We start from the raw sequence: 6,000 nt of genomic DNA, 5'->3' as shown, positions 1-6,000 counted from the left end.
TTCTACTGTATTATATAAGGATGAAATGTTTTAGATTTCACTAATGCAAGAACATCATGATCAAAGATGATTTTCAGCTTGAAATGTTGCTTTTCACAAAAAGCCCTTTTTCTCGTTTTTTTGGTCTGAAACCAGTGTTTTTGGGGAAACCCACTTCTCTTCCACGAATGATTGCGAAAGAACGGTACGAGGTATCAAAAAACTGTTTGTTTTAGATGGGAGAGGAGAGTCTAATCTCTCTTTTGGTATCTTTGGTGTTGATGTAGACAAAGAACTCAATTTTCTGTTGGACTTCAAAAAACACAAAATGGTGAAAAACGGCTGGCAGCACGGGTGGAACTGCTGTGAAAATGGCTGGCAGCCAATGAGTTAAGCTTGAAGATATTCATTAGGTAGGCTGAGATAAGCATCAGATAAGCATGTCTTAGATATAATTTAAATATGTTAACATAAGTATAATTGCATCTTTGCTTTTATAACTCTTAAACTTGCATCAGTTCACTGAACTAGCATTTATGATTTACATTTACTTGTGAAAGCCTTAATTTGTCAAACATACTGAACAGATGTTGTTTTAATCCAAAAGAGTCTTGTAATTAAACTTGTAAACAGAGCTCCAATCAAGTCCAATGTATCTTATTTAGCACAAAGATGTGTATGAGAAGCAACTCGGCCTTGAACATGAGACAAATTCTAATTGACGTACCTGTGGGCAGCATCCAGTGGTCTGTCTCAAACGATGCAGAAACTCAGCGAATTCCAATTAAATTCAACACAGACAATGAACAAAGCTTTTGCTGTACGCATTGTTAGGACCAGAACAAAGAGTGATTAAAAATGCTTGTTAAGGGGGTAAGTGTGACTTATCTACTTCAAAGCAGAGCAATTTTTTTTACATCTAATAAGTGGCTTAATTGTCACTGTTTCATCCTCCCTAAGTCCCCTCCTATCCCTCTATCGCTGTAGTTTTCCATTCTCCCTGCCTCTGTCCACTCTACCTGTCAGCCACTCCTCCCTAATCAACCAAACTACACTCACCTACAAGCTCAGCTGCAGCTCATTCGATAGGGAATGGAGCACCCACAGAGATTCCCGAATACCCACGTGTGCCAGAAAGCCTACATTTGCCATTGATTTGATAATGACCACTCCGCTACCTATTAACGTATTGCGTTGTGATGTCAGATAAACCGCCAAAAAGGCTGCATGGCATCTTGCTGTTAAACTAGCATTGTGGTTGATTTAGCCAACAAAATGGACAAATTTGTCACAAAATACCAAAAATATCCACCGACCCAACACCGTCTTCCAGTGAAAACTCAACCGTGTCAACGACTGAGGACAGTAGCAGTGCAGATGTTAGTGTGGCAAAAAATACCCCCAGGGGTGCCCGAGAGGGGGGGAGGATGAGCACCCCAACAGGACGGACCTAAGAACGACGACTCAGGAAAACGGATTAACGACAACGGCAACAACATGCATCTGTGGGAAAACCTGCAAAAATGAGAGAGGCCTAAAGATACATCAAGGCAGGATGAGATGCTTGACAGTGGCAACGATGACACAGCGCACAGAAGTTTCTTCTGGTCAGACGCAGGAGGAGCCAGGCCTGGAGGCAACCCACAGTGCCCAGAGCCTCCTAGTGTCACCAACGCCTACTGCCAGCAGCCCACCTGACACCCAAAGCCCCCTCCAAGAAACATCATCTCTCAACAGCCTGCAGGATCCCCAGAGCCACCAAGCTCCCGTTACAATGAGCTGAGCTCCTTCAGCCCAACCAAGGATCCAGTGGCCTCAGTCCTCAAAGAGAGCAGAGTGGAAGCAGTTTGATGAGGATGTGGATCAGATCCTGGAAGTGACCGCCAAGGGGGACGTAGACCAGAGGCTGAAAAACGATGACAACTCTCATAGTGAACATCAGAGCAGAGCGATTTGGAACCGAGGCGCCTAAGCCAGCACCATCAGCTTATGCCCCGAGCCACAGAGCAAGGAAGATCCAGCGCCTCAGGGAAGAGCTCAAGCAGCTAAAGAAGCAATACAAGACCGCAGGAGAAGTTGAGCGAGCTGGCCTAGTAGACCTGAGAGCAATCCTGAGGAAGCAGCTGTTGACCCTACGGAGGGCAGAGTTCCACAAGAGGAGGCGGAAAGAGAGGGCCAGGAAGAGGGCAGCTTTCCTGGCAAATCCTTTGAAGTTGACCAAGCAGCTACTTGGCCAAAAGAGGACAGGCCGCCTCACCTGCTCAAAGGAGGAGATCAACAATCACCTCAAGGCCACATACAGTGATCCCAGCAGAGAACAACCGCTAGGCCCATGCGATGCACTAGCAGTACCACCAGAGCCTACTTCAGACTTCAACCTGAAGGAGCCGAGCCTAAGTGAAGTGGAGGAAGTGGTGAGGGGAGCAAGATCAGGCTCAGCACCAGGCCCAAGCGGTGTGCCGTATAAGGTTTACAAGAACTGCCCGAAACTGCTACGCCGGCTTTGGAAGGCCCTAAAGGTGATCTGGAGGAGAGGGAAGATTGCCCAGCCATGGAGGTACGCTGAGGGAGTGTACATCCCAAAAGAAGAAAAGTCTGAGAACATCGACCAGTTTCGGGTAATCTCCTTGCTAAGTGTGGAAAGCAAAATCTTCTTCAGTATCGTGGCCAAGAGACTCTCTAACTTCCTGCTGAGCAACACATACATCGACACGTCTGTGCAGAAAGGAGGGATACCGGGAGTCCCCGGTTGCCTGGAACACACAGGCGTGGTAACACCGCTCATCAGGGAGGCGAGAGAGGGAAGAGGTGACTTGGCTGTGCTGTGGCTGGATCTCACTAACGCGTATGGTTCCATACCCCATAAGCTAGTGGAGGTCGCACTGAAGAAACATCACGTACCCCAGAAGGTGAGAAGCCTCATCCTGGACTACTACAGCAAGTTCAGCTTGAGAGTGTCATCTGGCCAGCTGACATCTGACTGGCACCAGCTGGAAGTGGGCATAATCACCGGTTGCACCATATGGGTGACCCTCTTCGCACTGGCAATGAATATGCTGGCCAAGGGAGCTGAAACAGAATGCAGAGGTCCACTGAGCAGGTCTGGAGTAAGGCAACCTCCCATCAGGGCCTTCATGGACGACCTCACAGTGACGACAACATCTGTACCAGGAGCCAGATGGATTCTCCAGGGGTTGGAGAGGATCATGACTTGGGCACGCATGTGCTTCAAGCCAGCAAAGTCCAGGTCACTGGTTCTACGGAAAGGGAAGGTATCAGACAAATTCCGCTTCAGGTCGGGAGAACATCTGATCCCGTCGGTTACTCAGAAACCAGTGAAGAGCCTGGGGAAGGTCTTCAACTGCAGCCTGAATGACAGAGACTCTATCAAGGCAACCAGCGCTGACTTGGATGGATGGCTGAGAACAGTGGATAAGTCTGGGCTCCCTGGTAGATTCAAGGCCTGGATGTACCAACATGGGATCCTCCCAAGAATCCTCTGGCCTCGCCTCATATACGAGGTTCCCATGACCGTGGTGGAAGGGTTTGAGCAGAGGGTGAGCAGCTATCTGCGCAGATGGCTGGGGCTACCACACAGCTTGAGTAACATTGGGCTGTATGGGAATTCCAACAAGCTCAGGCTCCCTTTTAGCTCGGTCAGGGAGGAGTTCATTGTGACACGGACACGGGAACACTTGCAGTACGTAGGATCCAGGGACGCCAAAGTGTCCGGGGCAGGAATCGTGGTGAGGACAGGGAGGAAGTGGAGGGCAGCCGATGCAGTCCAGCAGGCAGTCTCGGCTGAAGCACAAGGCCATCCTCGGCACAGTGGCACAGGGGAGAGCGGGACTTGGGGTGTCAACCTCAGCCCAGTACGAGTCTGCCACTGGGAGGGAGAGACAGAGGCTGGTGCAGGAAGAGGTGCGAGCTTCAGTGGAGGAAGAGCGAACCAGCAGAGCAGTGGCCATGAAGCAGCAAGGGGCCTGGATGAAGTGGGAGCAGGCGATGGAGCAACACATCACCTGGAAGGACATCTGGCAGTGGAACCCCCAGAGGATTAAGTTCTTAATCCAAGGGGTTTACGATGTCCTCCCGAGCCCATCTAACTTGCACATATGGGGAAAAATGGAGACACCTGCATGCACCCTTTGTTTCAAGACAGGTACATTAGAGCACATCCTGAGCAGCTGCTCCAAGGCACTGAGCGAGGGGCGGTATCGATGGAGGCACGATCAGGTCCTCAAATCCATAGCTGAGGCAATCAGCAAGGGGATTAAGGACAGCCGATACACCCAAGCTACAGCCAAAACCATCCGGTTCGTAAAGGAAGGACATAAGCCAGAGAAAGCACCAAGAAACGGCTCGACAGGGTTGCTCTCCACGGCCCGAGACTGGGTTATGACAGTTGACCTGGAGAGGCAGCTGAAAATTCCCCAGCACATCACCCAGTCCAAGATGAGACCAGACATCATCCTGGTCTCCAAGGCTACAAGGCAAATCGTCATGCTCGAGTTGACAGTTCCATGGGAAGATAGGATGGAGGAGGCACAGGAGAGAAAGAGGGAGAAATACCAGGAGCTGGTAGAGGACTGTCGTAGGAATGGCTGGAGGACCAGATGCATGCCAGTGGAGGTGGGGAGCCGGGGAATTGCCAGCCACTCCCTGAGCAAGGCCTACGGCACACTAGGCATAACGGGTGGCAATCGGAAGAGAGCCATCAACAGCAATGCAGAGGCTGCTGAGAAAGCATCCAGATGGCTCTGGCTGAAGAGGGGAGATAGGTGGGGGGAGTAGAATGCCACTTGGACACAGGCCGGGGTCTGATCAGCCCCGGTCGGGTCGCCTGGACGAGGGTGTCTGTTGCGAGACCCGAAACATCCAGTGACTCCAGGAAACAACACTGATGATGTGTCCAAGTCAGTGCATCAGGGGATGTTTGCAAAACAGTGCAGATGTTAGTGTGGTAATGCTACGACGGTAATCTGTTTTACTTTACTACTAAAGACCAACAACGCCACCTAGGGATGATTTCACCCCCAGGAATGATTAAAGGAGACCACCAGTCTATGGTCAACCACAGGATGCAGGTTCGAACAACACATGCACTGGACGTGATTCCACAAAATAGTACAAAGTTTATTTTTGATAACACACGCTTAACAGGGGCCTTCCCTTTATAGATGGCGCAATATTGCATCGACTGACTGCAGATTTTATTGTACATTTGCATCCACCAATTCCTCCTCTACAAAACAAACTTTGTACTTTTTAGCGGAATCACGTCCAGTGCCTGTGTTGTTTGAACCTGCATCCTGTGGTTGACCATAGGCTGGTGGTCCCCTTTAATCATTCCTGGGGGTGAAATTTCCCTAGGTGGCATTGTTGGTCTTTAGTAGTAAAGTAAAATGGATTACCCTTGTAGCATTGCCTCATTAGGCAGAAAAAAGGTAGCTTTCAAGCTAGCTGGAAAGGTAAATACCCATGGATAGACTAGGATGCTGCAAAAAGCAAAGTATTTTGTGAGGTTTGCACTGTTGGATTGTGGATTTTGTTTTTCCATCTTCATCGGACCCTTTTGCGTTAGGTTACATTGACATTAACCTCTCGTATGCATCACCAGTGTGGAGACTGTGTGCGTTTGTGAAAGAGAGCATGTGCGGGCAGGTGGGCGCGTCAAAATAGCAACGAGTTATGGAAGCACGGTGAGCACCCACCAGCAGAAACATAAATCTGTAAAAACCCCTGCCTGCACATAAGCCTCTCCAGCACGCTCACCCTTGCCAGATTGTACTGCATCCATGCAAGACTTTCCAACGTTCATTACCTACCTGATCTTTTGTTGTGGACCCTGCCTGCCTCCGATTTGCCCTCCTGGCCTGCTTCCCGGTGAACTTACCTGCCTTCTGTCCCCGACCACATGCTGTACCTCAGCGTCTCTGGCATCTGTCAGTTCTCCTGGCTACGACTCCTACGCCTGGCCCTTGCTGCTCTGCTGCTCGCTCCTCGTCAGCACCTTTGCCC

At 49.9% G+C, this 6,000-nt stretch overlaps 1 pseudogene; it reads left to right on the top strand.

Annotated features, from left to right (window-relative positions):
• Positions 1–1,895: 1,895 nt before the first annotated feature.
• On the top strand, positions 1,896–4,864 carry LOC142400923 (uncharacterized; annotated as a pseudogene).
• The last annotated feature ends 1,136 nt before the right edge of the window (positions 4,865–6,000 follow it).

The sequence above is a fragment of the Odontesthes bonariensis genome, chromosome 15, assembly GCF_027942865.1.
Source record: "Odontesthes bonariensis isolate fOdoBon6 chromosome 15, fOdoBon6.hap1, whole genome shotgun sequence".
Taxonomy (NCBI): domain Eukaryota; kingdom Metazoa; phylum Chordata; class Actinopteri; order Atheriniformes; family Atherinopsidae; genus Odontesthes; species Odontesthes bonariensis.
This window is presented reverse-complemented; position numbering and strand designations above follow the sequence as displayed.